At 36.2% G+C, this 17,739-nt stretch overlaps 2 pseudogenes; one reads left to right on the top strand and one right to left on the bottom strand.

Moving 5' to 3' along the window:
* The first annotated feature begins 6,867 nt into the window (after positions 1 to 6,867).
* LOC141511596 (olfactory receptor 10P22-like) lies at positions 6,868 to 7,790 on the top strand (annotated as a pseudogene).
* A 3,105-nt stretch (positions 7,791 to 10,895) lies between these two features.
* Positions 10,896 to 16,837, bottom strand: LOC141512177 (splicing factor C9orf78 pseudogene; annotated as a pseudogene).
* Between the last annotated feature and the right edge of the window lie 902 nt (positions 16,838 to 17,739).

Below are 17,739 nucleotides of genomic sequence, written 5' to 3'. Positions count from 1 at the left end.
ATACATGCAGTTCATCATCATTAATTCTCTCATGTTTTACCCTTCTCCTCCACTCTCTATGCATCATCTGAGTCGTGTATTTGAAGGTCAAACTTGCTGTTCAGTTCTGGTTGTTTCAACAGGAGCATGTGAAATTCCCCTGGTTCATTAAAAGTCCATCTTTTGCCCCTGGAAGTTGCTGGGAAGTTGACTCTTGGTTGCATTTCAAGCTCTTTTGCCTTCTGGAATATTATATTCCAAGCCCTATGAGCCTTTAATGTAGTTGCTGCTAAGTCTTGACTGCAGCTCCATGATATTTGAATTGTGTCCTTCTGGCTGCTTATAATATTTTCGTTTTGATTTGAGAGTTCTGGAACTAGGCTATAATATTCCTGGGGGTTGTTTTTCTGGATCTCTTTTGTGGGGTGATTGGTGGATTCTCTCAATTTCTATTTTGCCCTCTGGTTCTAGGATATCTGGGTAATTTTCCAGTGGAAATTCTTTAAAAATGAGGACAAGGCTCTTTGTCTGATCGTGACTTTCAGGTATCCCAATAATTTTTAAATTATCTTTCCTGAATTTGTTTTTCAGATCATTTGTTTTTTTTCAATAAGATGCTTCACATTTTCTAATTTTTCATTCTTTTGGTGTTGAAGTACTGTGTCTTGAGTTCTTACAAAGTCATCAGCTTCTTTTAGCTCAATTCTACATCTGAGGCATTTCTTTTCCTCAGAGAGCTTTCTTATCTCTTTTTCCATCTGGCCAATTTTGCTTTATAAAACATTCTTCTCCTCAATAACTTTTTGAACTGTTTTATGCATTTTACTTATGCTGGTTTTTAACATGTTAGTTTCTTCAGCATTTTTTGGATCTCCTTTACTAAGCGGCTGACTTCTTTCTCATGTTTTTCCTGTATCTTTCTCATTTCTTTTCCCAATTTTTCTTCTATCTACTTGACTTCATTTTTAAAATCTTTTTTGAGCTCTATCATAGCCTGAGCCCAACTTTAATTTTTCTTGGAGTCTTTAGATGCAGGAACTTGGACTTCCTCATCTTCAGATTGAGTATTTTGATCCTTCTTGGGATCATAGACAATGTATTTCACAAGGGTGTTCTTCTTTTTTCTCTTTTTACTCATTTCTCCAGCCTGTTTCAGGTTTTGGGGTGCTTCCTGAGCTTTCATTATTGGGACACCCCCTCCCCTAGGGATCTCAGTGTGTGAAGCTCTGACTTCCATCCTGGTCTCTGAATGACCACAAGCACACCCCTCTGCCATGGGGCTGAGGTGGGCAGGAGAGGCTCTTCTATTGGGGGGGGGGACTAGATTGTGATCAGGATCTGAATGTGGTCAGCACCCCCCAGAGTCTTGTTCCAGGTACAGAGGACAAATCTAAGAAGTCTCCCCTACCTTCAATGGGCATCAGTTGCCTGGAGGCTCCACACCTTTTTCCGTTTCCTGGATCTGGATTTCTGGGGTTGCTGCCATAGCCCTGCTGACCAGGCTGCCTGCTAGCCTGGTCTTTGTATGCATGCTCTGGCAGAGGTTCCCCCCACTGATCCCCCAAGTTGTGCCCGGTATTCTCCGGGATGTAAGTCAGGAAACTGTCCCCGCTGCTGTGAACTGGGGCTTCCAGGTGCCCTGGGGCTGCCTCCAAGAGGATGTAGTTTTTTTCACTCTGGCAGGGCCACCCCTCTAACCCTGTGGAGCAGAGCCTTCCACTGTTTTCCAGGTTACCTTGGTCTGGAGAATTGCCTCACTGGATCTTTCTGTGGGTTCTGTCTCTCAAAAATTTAGTTAGAGTCATAGTTTTAAGATTTTTGAAATATTATGGAGGGAACACCTAAGTGAGCATCTTCTCCTGTCGCCATCTTGGCTCTGCCCCTCTGATTGCCTAATTTTAAAAGCTGAAATACTAATAGTATAAACATACCTCAGAAAGATTGTTCCAGATCATCACTAAATATAGTAATAAAATGAGTCACATGAATTTTTTGTTTTCCAGTGCAAATAAAATTGTATTTATATTATAGTTCAGTTTATTAAATGTGTAATATATTATGTCTAAAAACCAACATACATACTTTAATTAAACATATTTTATTACAAAAAATGCTAACCCTCACCTGAGCCTTCAGCAATTTATAATTTCTTTGGTTGTAGATGTCTTCACTCAAAAATGATGGCTGCTGACTAATGAGGGTGGTGGTTACTAAAGTTTTGTAAACTCTGGAAATTTCTTGAAATAAGACAATGAAGTTTGCTACATAAGTTGATTCGTCCTTTCCCTTGAACACTTAGTGTCCTTTGTAGAGTTATTAATTTAGTTTCAATATAGTTTGTATCTCACAAACTAGGAAGACTAGAGTACAAGGAGAGACAGAACATCTATTAATTAAATTTGATGTCTCACATAGGCATAGTTTAAGGTATTCCAATGAAATTTTAATAGTAGCAACAAATATCACTTATAATAGTTCACTGTAACAGATTTAATAATAATGAAAAAACTTTGACATGTTATGATAATTACCACAATATGACACATAGACATGATGTGAGCTCATAGCATTGGAAAAAAAAATTACCTATAGACTTGTAATTCAGTATTGCCAGAAGCTTTTAACTTACAGTATTTGTAAAACCCAAGAAAACTAAGTGTAATAAAAGGAGGCAGGCATGTACAAACCTCCTTCAATCAAATGAAGTAATATTTTTAAAATGCCTTGATAACTTTAAAGAACTGTATCAGTGCTAGTTATTATTAAATAATTATTATTTCAGGGACAAATACATGACAAAACTATAATAGGGAAGTTTAAATATAATCATTCATATCAAGACAAATCAAACCAAAAGATAAATAAGAACAAATAAGATAAAGACATAAATATAATTTTCAAATAGTTCAAGAGAAAAAGCACTTATTCAATTTCTGTATTTGAATTGAAATGTTTATACCCTTGGGCAGTTGATGCCTTTGCAGCTAGAGTGATATACCTAGAATGAGGAAGACTACAGTTCAGATCCTGTTTCAGCCAAGAACTGACTATGTGGCTCTGACCAAATCACTTAATTTTCTCAGCTTCTGTTACCTGATCTTTAAAAGAGAGATGATAAAAATAACAATCATATTACATGGACATTTTGCAAATTAAATGAATACTACTTAATTGTTTACCAAGTCTCATGCATTATGTAAGAGCTATGGCATATTTTTCAGGTAAGCACAATAACTTTACAGAAATTAATTGAGTACTAAGCCATTTATTAAAAACCTCACCAACAGATTCAGAAAAGCAGAATATTAAACACTCTCTACCTAAGATAGTTTAATAAAACTATATTCAATGAAGGGAATTTGAAGAAATGGTTGAAAATCAATTAATGAGTAAATTACCTCTAAAGAATTCATACTTCAAAGAACAAATCAAAGAACAATAAATAATTTTATCAAAGGAAATGGCAACTGAGCCAAGAGAATTTTTGTGATACATGTAACACAATCTTAGTGAAAAATTCATACCTTTAAACTCTTATTCTGACATTGATATTTGTTCTTCATTCTCAAAGAAGACCATGATATCAGGGAGGTGATACCATGACATTCATAAGAATTAGATGAGAGTAAGGGGATGCTGTGCAAAGTCAATAGTCTTCCTTTCTCCTCTGGAGTCATCTGGATCCAGTGGCCAGCTATGAATCAGGACAACTGGAGATGACACAGCATGGAGGCAGTTAGGGTTATGTGACTTACCTGGGGTCATACAGGTAAAAGTATCAAGTGTCTGAGGCTGGATTTGAACTCCTGTCCTTCTGAGTCTAAGACCATTGCTTTATCCACTGTACCTAGCTTTCCCTTACGTACATCTTATTTGTTTCTGCTGCATTAGGAATGAATTTGATAATCACTTGGACATACCTGTAAACAATTAGAAAAGTAACAAATCAAAAAACCTCCAAGTCAACATTGAACTAGATACTAAGAAATTTGAAGTTAAACAGCAGTAATAGTTTATTAAATAGAGAAGTGAAACCAGGAGTTAACCTTATGAACAAAATTAACCAGACAGTCAGTGGTTTTCATTAAATTTACAAGATGAAAATCTAATTGCCAGTAGTAGCAAAAGTGGAAAAGAGAACTCAAAAGAAATGAAGATAAAAGAAATTATAAAGACTATTTTGCTCAGTTGTTTGCCAACAAAACTGTTAATATTGATGAAACTGATGAATTTGTACAAAAATACTAATGACATTTTAATTGGATTAAATTGAATTAAAATTAGATTAATTTAGCAAGAATTTAAATTATGCAAGTTTCAGGAAAAAAAAAGAAAGTAAAGTAACCATAAATGTACTCTCAAAGCAAAAAAAGTCCAGGACAGGATGGTTTAACAAGTGGATTTGTCCAATAATCAAAGAACACTTCATTCCAATGTTACTTAAGCTGTTAACAAAATAAAAGAATGAATCCTACCTGACTCTTTATATGATACAAATCAGAATTGTACAAAAAAGGAAAGAAAAATGTTCTTAATGAGTATAAAACCATAAAATATTGAAATATTAGTAATTAAAATATTAGTAATGAGATCACAACAGAAGATTTAAAGATTACTCACAATGTCCACATTATATTTTTACTGAGAATACTATTTTCAACATCTGTAACATAATAAAGAGAATTGACAATGTTTATAGAAAAAATAATAAAAATGGCATCATGTCATTAATATATGCTAAAACATTTTTAAACAAAAGTCAACATTCATTAATATTTAAAAAATCTGTGGACACTTCATGTTAGTAATAATACTTGCCCTGCTTGACTCACAGGTTGTGGTAAGTCACTTTAAAGTGATATCTATCTCTGTTTTTCCATATATATATATATATATATATATATATATATATATATATATATACACTCATGCATGTTACATATATAATATATAGAGGATATACTGTGAAGTGGGGTTTGATTAAGATGCCCCATATTGTTAAAGTCTTCTCCAAACTATGTGATATTTCAGAATGTAAACAGCAGATAGCCAAGACAATGAAGTATTAAAGTACATGCTATTAAGCATCTGAGGATTTGAATTTCAAGTTTCAGTGATTCAAACCCAGAGTCCTATATTCACTGATTTTAAAAAGTTGTGAAAATGGGAGTGACCTATTGGTTCATCCATGTCAAATTCTGTTGGGCATATGGAAAGGAAATTTGAAGAAGCATTCCTACTATATATCTCTTTTGGAGGTGAAATTTGCCTCAGTCATCTTAAGGAAAGATTACTTCCTTTATCATAGAAGAATAATCAGTCCCATAAAAAGGACTTATCTCTGCTAATCCAGATGATACTAGATGGAAGAATCTGACTGATGAGAGACTTTTAAAGCTCATTGCCTATTTATAGCTTTTGTCCTTGTCTCAGTAATTAGCTTTTACTCCCCTGACAATGGTGGTGGTTGCAGCTGGCAGCTACTGTGACAGGAAGATCCTAGCACTGCTGCTGATGCTCCTTTTCCACTTAGGGAGCCCATGATTGAGCTTATGATGGAGTGGTGGCTATGAACCTTTCCAGATTTCCTGCATAGTTGCTAGTCAACCTGTCTACCAGACACTTTGCTAGCTTGCTGTTCATGATTTTTTTTAGTTTTTTTTTTTTTTGAAAGGCTTGCCCAAGGCCACACAGCTAGGTAATTATTAAGTGTCTGAGGCCGGATTTGAACTCAGGTACTCCTGACTCCAAGGCCAGTGCTCTATCCACTGTGCCATCTAGCTGCCCCCAGGTTGTAGCTTGGCTGCTTTGCATCAATATAGGAAGGCGTGTTTATCAATAAAATTCTGACTGTTTCAATCTGTGGAAATGTTAACCATCTAAAGGGTGAAGGCAGGAAAACAAGGTGATTTCCATCTTGACCAGAAGGTATGCATCTTGAGATGCCTCATCTCCTTCACATCTTGCGAGGACATCTGGCTTAGACTCAGTGGGTAAATTCCTTCTTTCTGGACATCCATTTCTTTACAGGTTTCAAATATCCCTTCCATCATCTAATACTTTTGATGGAGTTGGGGTGATGGAGATGAGACTGAAGTGTCTCTTGTCCCAGATCTCCATTCCTACATTTCAGGGAGATCAGGGAGTAGAAATTGCTGGTAACTACTTTTCACTTCTCCTTAGGAAGATCAGGGCCTAAGGGCAAAGTTGATCTTAAGACTTCCTACTTTCCTCTAGATTACAGTCTGACCATCCTTTCTTCTCCCCCCCCCCATTCTCATGGTTCCCCATGGGCTTTAGCTCAGGGATAGTAAACCAGGGACCCATATGGAAATAGCTGCTAGCAGCTATTACCTCTAACAGGGGCTCTGGGGAGGAGCCCCATGGGTGATGGCAATCATATTTTGAGGTGAAATTTTACCTCATCTTGTGTCTCATTCTGTCTGCCTCAAAGTATTTCTCTGCTTTTATTTTTGCTCTCCTCTCTCCTATCTCCCTCTTTGTCTCCTCTCTACAATCTCTTTTTCTTTTCTCTCTCTGTCTTTTTCTTTCCCCATAATACTTCTCTATGTGTGCCAATATCTGATCACATCTTCAGTCACTTTTAATGGCTGAGGTTTCTGTTCATAGAACCCAGGGCTTTGCTAGGTAGAAGGGACTATATTGATATTATATACATTTGAGAAATTTAAAAAAATCCACATATATTATAATTTTATCAGAATTAATATTTATACATCCCACTGCTTATCAATCATAATCGCCCCACTTGGGAAGTATTTGTTTGTTTAACCTGGGTCTCTCCTATGGCAGCAATGTCTACTTTCTTTACTTTGTGACTACAACTCTACCTTGACCCTGTTGTTCCCAGATTCAGGTTTAAGGGACATGGATGATGATAATGGGTCATCAGTGACTGAATTTCTTTTGTTGGGATTCTCATATTTGGAGGCCCAGCAGAGTGCCCTCTTTTGGGGTGTACTCTTTGTCTACTTGGTTACCTTGCTGGGCAACTCCCTGATCATCACCCTTACCCTGCTGGACCCGGCCCTGAGCACTCCCATGTATTTCTTCCTTCGACATCTCTCTGTGGTAGGGATTCTCTATACTACGACTATTGTGCCTAGGATGCTGACTGATCTTCTTTTCTCACATCCTGCCCTGCTAGCTGCTTCACCCAGATGTATTTCTTCATCCTCTTTGCCATTACTGAATGCTGCCTGCTCACTGCCATGGCCTATAACCATTTTGCTGCCATTTGTAGACCCCTGCATTATACCATGTTAATGAACTGGAAGATATGTGTGGGTATGGTGGGTGCTTCTTATTTAATGGGTATCATCACAGGAACTACCAACTCCATATTCATCTTTACCTTGCCCTTCCATGGCACCAACACTGTTCATCACTTTTTCTGTGACAATTTTCCTGTTTTGAATCTTTCAAGTGGAGACACATTCTGGGCTGAAGTTGGGAATCTTACTTTCACTCTGCTCTTTATCATTACTCCCTTTGCATTGATCCTATTTTCCTATGTGTGAATCCTCATCACCATCCTTGGGGTAGCCTCTGGTCAGGGATGCCATAAAGTCTTCTCCACTTGCACTTCCCATCTTCTGGTTGTCACACTCTTCTTTGGGATGGGGATCATTGCCTACATGAAAACTGGAACCACTGCCAATAAGGACTCAGACCAAATCTTCTCCCTTTTCTACACAGTTGTAACTCCCATGCTTAACCCTTTTATTTATACTCTGAGGAACAAGGAGGTGATGGGAGCCCTGAGGCGAAAGGTAACAAAACACCTTTGAGGCCCTTGTTTGGTCCAGTGGTTTCCTGGGTTTCCTTTTTGGTGAGCTGAGAGTTATTTCTTCATATTTGTGTTTTCTTTAAATGAAAAAAAATATGTTTTTCAACTGTCAAATATTTTTTTATTCTTCCATCTCAGTGCTATCCTCTGATGGGAAAAGAACAATAAAACCCTTGTTAAAATAGAAATGCCCAAGGAATACAATTCTTCTATGAATTTTGCCCCAAGGTGTGTCTCATTATGCTTGTTAAATGTTCTTAATCTTAAAGTCCTGGACTTTTAATTGGAGGGGCAAAGATTGAAACCTTTGATCTTTTGCACTGTAGGGGTATTCTTGGAGGATTATGGGTAAGATGGGCCTGGTTATCTTTCCTTTTCTGAAGGACCCAGGAATCCATCCCTTTTCAACTTGGATCTACATTTGGTGGATTTTTGCATCCACTAGAGGTTGAATGACCACTTTTGTAATGATATTCATGTATGGGGTGGAAGAGTTGCACTGATAAGACAGTGTCTGAAGGACAGAAACATGAATATTGATGTCTCCAAATATTTGATTTTGTGATATTATTTAGGGATATTGTTGTCTGCTTGTGTGTGCTGAGTCTAGTGCTGCTGTTTGTGAGGACTTCACATGGACCTTGGTCACAGACATGGATCATTTAGTGTGATTGTGATATATCAACTTTGACACACCACAGGACTTGGAACCTCTTCTCATACAAGAACATTGAAACAGAGTCCTCCCTTTCTTCTGAAATATGGCATCCATTGGTTATGTTCAGTGCTAGTAGTTGTAGTGGTTAGAGGTAATTGGAGAATAAGCACTAAACAAGTTTAAGATACCAGGGGCAAGGAGTATTCAGAGTAGTTGAACAAACATTCATTAAGTGCTTATTATGTGTATGGAACTAAGGACACAGACACACAAATGCATCACTAGATATACAATAAAAGTTCCTTTAAGGATGTCATTTTATTGAAGGAAATGCAGAATGTGATTTGATCAAAATTAGGAGATTAGTCTTGTTTAGATTGCCCTTACTTATATTAGTTTCTGTCCAACACCTCTGATTTTCAACATCTTTTGGTTCTGGGTTCTGGACTAGGCTCTCTATCTAATCCAATTTGCCCAATCTAAATGTATTATCCTATTAGAGATCATGTTGGTATTTATTTTCTGACCTCTTGGATCATCTGTCAAGCAAGTTCATAGACTTAATTTCCTTTTGGAGTTAATTGGGGATAAGTGACTTGACCAGGATCACAGAGCTAAGCCACTAAGTGTCTGGAGCCATATTTGAACTGTTTCTCCTGACTCCAGGACTGGTACTCTATATATTGAACCATCTAGCTGTCCCTTCCAGGGACTTCAATATACATGTTTATTTCCATCAAACACACTGGCTTCCCATTATGTTGCCTCATCAAAGACAATGACCTTTATCTTTTCTATCTCTCTCTTTCTCTCACACAGAGAGGGTGGTCACTTTTCTTTTGATATTTTTGATTTCATCATATTCATATGAGATCCACCTGTACAATCCAGAAGGTCAAAATTATTCTATGTGTGATTAATCTAATACATTTGCAACTTTCCTTTACTCCTACCACTCCTAAATCTATTTTTGTTTTCAAGGCAAATCTCAACTCATTTCAACCTTCACTGCTTTCCTAGTCATTTCTAGTGTTCTGGCTTTGGACAGTCCTTTCAAGCTGACCAGTTCAATTTTCTACTCTCATTAGTCTTAAGTGTCTCTTACCCTATCCTTTCAGTACTTATGCCATTCCAAATCCCAGATTTGGATTTTCCTCAACAGTTGAATGACAAAGGTAACAAAAGCCATGGAACTCATCTGAATGGGATTACTATAAATTTGGCAGTTAGTTGTAACAGTGGATAGAATTCTGAGTCTGCAGTCAGCACGATTTGAAGTCCAATGTGACCTCAGATATTTACTAGCTGAATGACCCAGACCAAGTCATTTCACCTCTCTGAATTTCAGTTTTCTCATGTGTAAAATGACAATTATATTTAGCACCTATCTCTCAGGATTGTTGTGAGATTATAATTATAAAATGATTATTCCTGGTATAAAATGAGTACTTTATAAGTATTTATCATCATTATTGCATCTTGACTGTATATTCTGGCTGTCACATAAAAAATATATTACTTTTCCCTGATTAACTCCTTGGAGCACTTTTTATTCCAAAATATTTATTATTTCTCTAAGTCATAGTTGTCTCACTTCTATTTTCCTTCTAGGCAGAAGCTTTTGTTCCATATTTTGGCCATGATTATGAGTTCCATTTTCTCCCAATTACTTATCTCAAATACCATTAATAGCATTTGTCATTCTTCCCTTCTTTGTCACTATCTCAGAGGCAAAGGTGAGTTTTGCTAAAGCTAACTTCACTTTTGTGTTGTTGATCACATTCCCTCCAAATTCAAGTAGGAGCTTTCACTTTCATTTTTAATCTAGTTTCCTTCCTTGGTTCATGAAAAGATGCTTAAATTTCCACCTTTCAAAGTCTTTCACTTGCTTGGGGCATTTTTTCTTTTTTTAAAAATTTATTTTATTTTTAAATTTTATTTTCCCAACTATATGTAAAAATAGTTATCAACAATCATTTCTGTTAAGTTTTCTGCTTCCCTCCCAAGCTGCCCCTCCCCCCAAAATATCAAGTAATTTGATATATTAGTCATTAGTCACTATTAGTCATGGTGCAAAAGAAGAATCAGAACAAAAGGGAAAAACCATGAGAGCGAAAGAAGAAAAAACAAATTTAAAGGTGAAAATATTGCTTTTTGATTTTCATTCAGACTTTACAATTTTTTCATCTATATTTGGATGGCATTTTTCATCATAAGAGGCAACTTTTCAAACTGTTATATCATGTTTCTTCTGCCTTTGATAAATTCCTAGGTGGAAAAACTCTGTTGCCTTTATTTCCTCGTAGGATTGTATTTTTTAAAGAAAATTTTATTTTTCTGATTTTACTTTACACATTGTGCTTGATAAAAATGAAGTATGCAAAAAGCCCTCTCCATTTTTCAACCCTTGAGTTGCTATCAATAGTTCTGTTTATTTTCTTCCACTTCTCATAATGACTTTTGACTTGGAGGAGACATCTCAGGTTCTAACATACCAGTATCTCCCACCCTGAGGGGTCAAGTTTTTGATTCCTCCTTGTGCCTCAGAATTGAGGCACTGAGCTTTTTGTGATAAAATTGACTGTGCTGCATATAGTTCACAGCCATATTAGTTGGAACAAAAGAGGTTTCACTTTCCCTTTGTTCTGTTGTTTAATATGTAGATATGCTTTGATGCTGGGGGAACTCTGAGAGGTTTATGGAAACCTAGACTCTTCAGGACCCTGGTTTGAAGTAGGGGTGAGTGAACTCATGTAGATATACAAGAGTCAACTGACTTTTATGATACTAATAGGCAAGAAGAGGGGGGCAAACCTAGTTGATTTGACTATTGGGTAGAAGGAGGACTTTTTACAAAGATGTTTTGGATCTCAGTCAGATAGTCAAATGCCCAGGGAATTTTCCATTTACTGGTTCCTCATAATGGGAGTGGGTAGGTAGGGATAGACTAGGGAATTTTTCCACGTGCAAAGTTTTTAGGAGGGAAGGAGGGGGTTCAAGAAGTATTTAAGATAATGAGCAAGGTTATACTCTAAGTAAGGTGAATTGAGTTCAGTTTACAAAGACATGTTTATGTCAGAACTTTATCTTCATGGACCTTCTCTCAGAAAGCTCATGTTCTGCATTGTATTCTCACAGGAATTATCACTTCTAAGTCCAATTGAATCACATATTCCATGAACTCAACCCTGTCATTTTCCAACTTGGAAGTTAGTGGCACAAGGGTGGAGGCTTCATATTCTGCTTCCACTTCAAGCTAAAAACAGTCATAGAATTGTTGGGGAGTTAACATTCACTCAGTAGATGACTGTCCATGACTGTGTAGAGATGTTATCAGGCTTCATTCAAAAGTTGGAGATGTTTGGCTAATAGCCTGGAGGAGAAAGATTCTAAAAGGAGATTAAACAGACTGAGGTCAGAAAATAAGATGGCAGTCAGGGTTAAGTGACTGAGTTGCCTAAGATCACACAGCTAGTAAGAGTCAAGTCTTGAGACTATATCTGAACTCCCACTCTCCTGACTCTAAGGTCAGTGCTCTATTCACCATGCCACATAGCTGCCCAGTATACCTTAGGGCACCTAGGGTACTTAGGTGGCACATTGTAAAGAGCACTGGCCTTGGAGTCAAGAGGTCTGGAGTATGAATCCAGATTCAGACACTTGACATTTAATAGCTAGGTGACCTAAGGCAAGTCACTTAATACTTAACCCTGATTGTTTCCCTTCTAGGTTCATCTCCAGTTGTTCTGATTCATATCTGGCCACTGGATCCAGATGATCCTGGAGGAGAAAGTGAGACTGGTGACTTAGCACAGCACCCCCTTAATCAAATTCATTTCATGTGCTTGTAATGACATCACTTCCCTGATGTCATGGTCTTCTTGTGAGAATGAAGGACATCAATCAATCAAGATCATTAAGATATTGAAGCTTGTTAATGAGATATGAAACTTGTTAATAGCCATGTTCTGAAAAATGAATGAAAACAAAAGGGAACAAAAAACCATGAGAGTGTAAAGAAAACATAAAACATAAAAGAAATTTTTAAAATTGAAAATAGTGTCCTTTGGTTTGCATTCAGACTCAGTTCTTTCTCTAGATGTGGATGGTATTTTCCATAGCAAGTTATTTACAATTGTTTTTGATTATAGTATGCTGATGATCATATTTGATCATCACACATCTCACTCACACACACACACACACACACACACACACACACACACACAAAATTGATCATTATACAATTGTGTGCAATGTTCTCCTGGTTTTGCTCACCTCACTCAGCATCAGTTCATGTAAGTCTTTTCAGAGTTTTCTGAAATCTGCCCATTGGTTTCTTATAGAGCCTTAGTACTATGTCACATTCATATACCACAATTTATTTAGTCATTCCTCAGTTGAAGGACATCCCCTCAATTTCCAATTCTTTTGTACACGTGGGTCTTTCCCCTCTTTTATATATATATATATATATTTTGGAATATAGACCTAGAAGTGATAGTGCTGGATCAAAGGATATAGAAAGGACAAATTCCTTTCAAAAGGAGCACATTAGGGAAACTGAATCAGAAGGGTATTATCTTAGACTGAGACCAAAGATCTTTCTTTCAACCTTTTCCCAAACTTAGATCTTTATCTGTGGCAGTTTGGTATCACATTCCCTGTGAATAGCTTTTATCTGTTCTTGGATGGATTAATGACAATGGACCATATCACACAACAAAATCTAGAGTCAAACCTTAAAACAAAAATCAGTCATAGTCCCAAAGACTTTTGCACTAAATAACAAATTTTCACCAATCACAGTTTAGGGTTAATTATTTTTCCTCTTGTGGATTGCAATAAGCAATGAAAGTTTACTAGTTCAAACACACATAAGAGATTTCACTTAGAATTCATCCCTTGCTTTTTCCTTTCAGCTCAAATTTATTGTGATTTAAATACCAAATCATTAGAAATAATTTCTAGTTCAGGCAGAAACTAAGATTTATAGCAAGCCAAGTTCACTTTATAAATTCCATGATTCAAACTTGGCTCATTTCCCAGGACTGGTGACCTAAACTGACAGGGACTGCAGAGAAGGGAATAGGGTCTGTTGTACCTGCCTGCCTATCCATCTATCCTACTTCCCTTTTGCTGGATGCAATAAATGAATTCCATTTGCACAGTCTCATACTCCATGGCTGACTGTTTAAATAAGTAGAAAAAATCCAGATAAGGCTTCTATTTCATTGCATCTTTTCACAAACAGTAATTAATGACCAATTTCAGGTTTTAGCATTATGACAATAATTTCAAATTACTTACACATTCATAAGTGATAATATAATAGTTATAGAATTAACTTCCTCTTAACTTCAGATAAAAGTGGAAAAATAAAGTTTTTTAAATTCTAATTACAAAACAAGATCTGATAAAATAATATGACTGATTTAAAAACAATTTTCCACTGATTTTTTTAGTTTCTTTCAGTTCATACCAATAATATCCAAACTGAAAAAATAACATACAAAAGTTTACCAACTTGTAATTATAAACAAAATCCATCATTATTACTTGAAACATGAAACAAATTCATTATAAGGTGACTCCAATACACTTAAATGTGTGTAAAATTAGAATTCTTGTTACCATTAGCATCATGATAAACTGTTCCTATTTAGAAGCATAAAATATTATCATACTTGAAACATTTATACCTAATTATGGAAGTAATAGTACCAGTTTACATAATATATACCCATTGTTTGTCTTATACCAGAGGCTTTGCAATTGCATGAAATAAAGATGAAGTAATTTCCTTAAGTCACCCAGTTAATAAATTTCACATCCATGCATTTTTCCAATTTGTCTTACTGTTAAATAGTATAATAAATTCTGACATGGTTTAAACACCAAATTAGAAGGGACATATTTCACTTAATATGTGGCCAAAATTGAATTCAATTACACCTGAATCTATATTCCAAATGGAATATATGGAACACAGTATCAATTTATGATCTTATTTCTGCAATCCTAGATTTAAACTAATGCTATCTATCCCAAATTTTTCATATTATAGGCTTCACTATTTCTAGTCAATCTACTGCCAAAGATATAGAAAATGGCTATCCAATGTTTAGTTTTTAAATTACTCCAATTCCATTTAAGAGCACATCTCAATTTAGTATTATTCTAGATTCCTCAAACCTAAAAAAATTCACAACTTTTAAACTGAATCATAGCTCTCTATACTCTATTTTCTTTTTGCATTGATTTTAAAATCAATTTTCAAAACTTTCTCAATCAGTATTTTTACTTATACAAAGTCAAATCTGCTCATATCCTCTCAACATACTTTAATCCATGCTCTGTAAATTTTATATCCCTTATTTATGTTTCATATAACTCAGACTTTTTATACTTTTTCATTTTACCTTGTAAGTATTTTATTATTATCCAAACCCATTGCTCAGAATTTACAATTTTCCTTTCCCTTAATATATTGTTTAGTCACACAGACTGTATTCATTCCACAGAATATTCCTTTTTATGCTTTTCATACATATTTTTGTTAAATAATCTATAATATATAAAACCTTACTTTAACCCTTACTTTTCCAGCTTTTTCAGTTAGATGAACATAGTGCTAATACATGACTTGACTTACTACATCATAATTCTTTTCCTTAAGTTGTAAAACTTCAATATTCCTTAGATATAGGGACATCAAAAAATGTTTACAAATGTATTTAACCCTTTAAAAACTACAAAGCCTACTAAATAATAGCAAAGCATTTTTAAGTTACCTTCTTGGTAACAAACAAAAAAATTAATAGGAGCCTTATTTAAATTATAGAATGATTTCCAAATTTCATAGTATATATACCAATTCAAAAGTACATTTGCATTAATCAGTGTTTGATATTAACCTTTTAACTTTATTCCATTTATCATGGGGCAAGAAAGACTTTGAAAATTGTCTGTTGGTGTAATTCCCAGGATGGGATGGGCCTTAGATTACATAGAAGCTGAACTGTATTTTGATAGCAACTTTTCCTCTGTGAGAAGGAAAAAAAAGAGGGGGGGCTAGGGGAATCTCCAACACTACGGTTCAAATTAGAGTAAGGAATGAAATACAGACACTCACCTTTCAAGGTGGCAATTTCCAGATAAACTTTTACCTGTTTGTGCCAAGGAACTCATTATTGGGGGAAAGCTGGTCCTCCATACAGTGGAATGAAGGCAGTGAGAAGAAAGCACTCCCCCCCAAGCAGCAAAGGGAAGGAGGGGGAGCAGGGATGATCATCCATGATTCAGAGAAGGATGGAGGAAGGAGCATTTGAGATTAGGAGCAAGGTTATACTTTGTCTAAGTAAGGTGATCAGTTTACAAAAATATTCTTGTCAGTGCTTTTCCACTAGGACTCTTTTACACAAAGCCCAAGTTCTGCATTATAATTTCACTTCTAAGTCCAAGTTAACCACTTATAACATTGTGGTTACCCCCTATCATTTGTGTCCCCTGTTGAAATGATTTTTTTTTTTTAATTTTTGCTTCAATGTCTAAATTCACCTCAGGGATGCTGTACATCCCTGATTGGACTGCATCTCCTTATTCTCCTTAGCTGAGGAGACTTGGGAAGCTCAGAGACAGTTTTCAGCATTCTTTAAATCTACCTTTTGCGCAATTTCTTTACTCTTCTTTAGTTCAATCTCAATATACAATATCAGGTCAGCATCTTCCTCCCTTAGGTTGACTTCTGCTGAAAATGATGTTGCCAAGTTGAGGTCCTCCTCTTCATTACTTCTGTCCTTTTTTCTCTCCCTTTTATAGCAGTCTTGATTTAATGGGATCATCCACTAGACTTGTCTCTTCCTGTACTCTCTCCCAACCAGAATGATTACAGTCCTCATTCATTAGGTTGTCTCTTTAAGCTTGGATGATCTTTGGTTTCCTGCTGTTTCAACCAAAAATCCTTCTTCTGCTCATCCAGCTCTGAGAATAATCTCTCACCTGGACCCCAGGCCCTCGCAGAGGCTCAGGGTTCAGTTGCAGTAGAGATGTATGCTGCAGTCTGGCCCCTTCTGTGTGCACCTCCATGTCAACACACGGACATCCAGCCCATCAAGGAAAGTATAGTAGCTGCAAGCCCAATTGTGGACCAGCCTGTGGGGCATCAGACTACATCTTCTACTCTTTGGTGATGGTATTTTGTCTCCACTGATGCTTTCTCCAATTTTACCCAAGTATCTCTTGAGCAATAAGTCTGAATCTCAGTTTTCATCTTTCTTTTCTTCTCAGCAGCTTTTGATATCCCCTTCTGCATATTATAATAGCACCTATTCTTGGTAATTCTAAGCTAGAAAATTACCTCTTCTTCTTTTTGGTAAATCATCATTCATGTACCTCCCTTATGAGTGAATCTACCTCAGACTTATCCCAAGTCTTCTCTTCCCTTTCTCCACTCTTTTTTGGGTGATATTATACACTTTCAAGAGATCAAAGATCATCCCTATTTAGCCATTGGAGATCTGCATTTGAATGCCTCAGGGCATCCCAAACTCAAGTCAAGAAGTCCAAAATATAACTCATTTCCTATTCACCATACCGACTTTTCTTCCTAACTTCCTAGTTTTATTAGGTTTGAAACCTCTGATTCTCTTTCCTCCTATCCCATCAATCACCCAGTCTTGTTGATTCTGTCCTTACTGCATTGCTTGTATTCTCATTACCTAGCTCAGACTCTCCTCACCTTTTGTGTGGACTATTATAATAATTATCAAATTTTTGTCCCTTTTCCTAGCCTGACTCCTCATGAATACAACCTCCATATAGCTGTTACTATCTCTCAGGCACGTTTATTTATTTTTATTTTTTGGTTAAGCAGGGTTAATTGACTTGCCCAGGGTCACACAACTATTAAATGTCTGAGCTCACATTTGAACTCAGACACTCCTCATCCCCGGACCAGTGTTCTGTCCACTGCTCATCTAGTTACTGGCAGGCGTGGATTTGAATCCTCTCAGTCCTCTATTTAAGAGCCTATAGTGGCTCTTTGTTATTTCTAGAATAAGATACAAACTCCTGTGTTTGCTACTTAAAATGATTCATAATCTGTTTCCAAACTATTTTTAAATGTATATATGCACATTGATTCCCATCATAGACTCTATGTTTTAGCTAAAGTCATTTATTTGCTGCTCCCCAAATATGACAATATAATCCCTGTGTTTCTGCTTTTATATAGGATGTTTCTTTTGTTTACAATGCACTTTGATCTTCCTTCTATCTAATGCAATCCCCA

Source organism: Macrotis lagotis, chromosome 2, assembly GCF_037893015.1.
Source record: "Macrotis lagotis isolate mMagLag1 chromosome 2, bilby.v1.9.chrom.fasta, whole genome shotgun sequence".
NCBI classification, from domain to species: Eukaryota; Metazoa; Chordata; class Mammalia; order Peramelemorphia; family Peramelidae; genus Macrotis; species Macrotis lagotis.
Note: the sequence above shows the minus strand (reverse complement) of the source record. Positions and strands in the feature narration are given on the sequence as shown.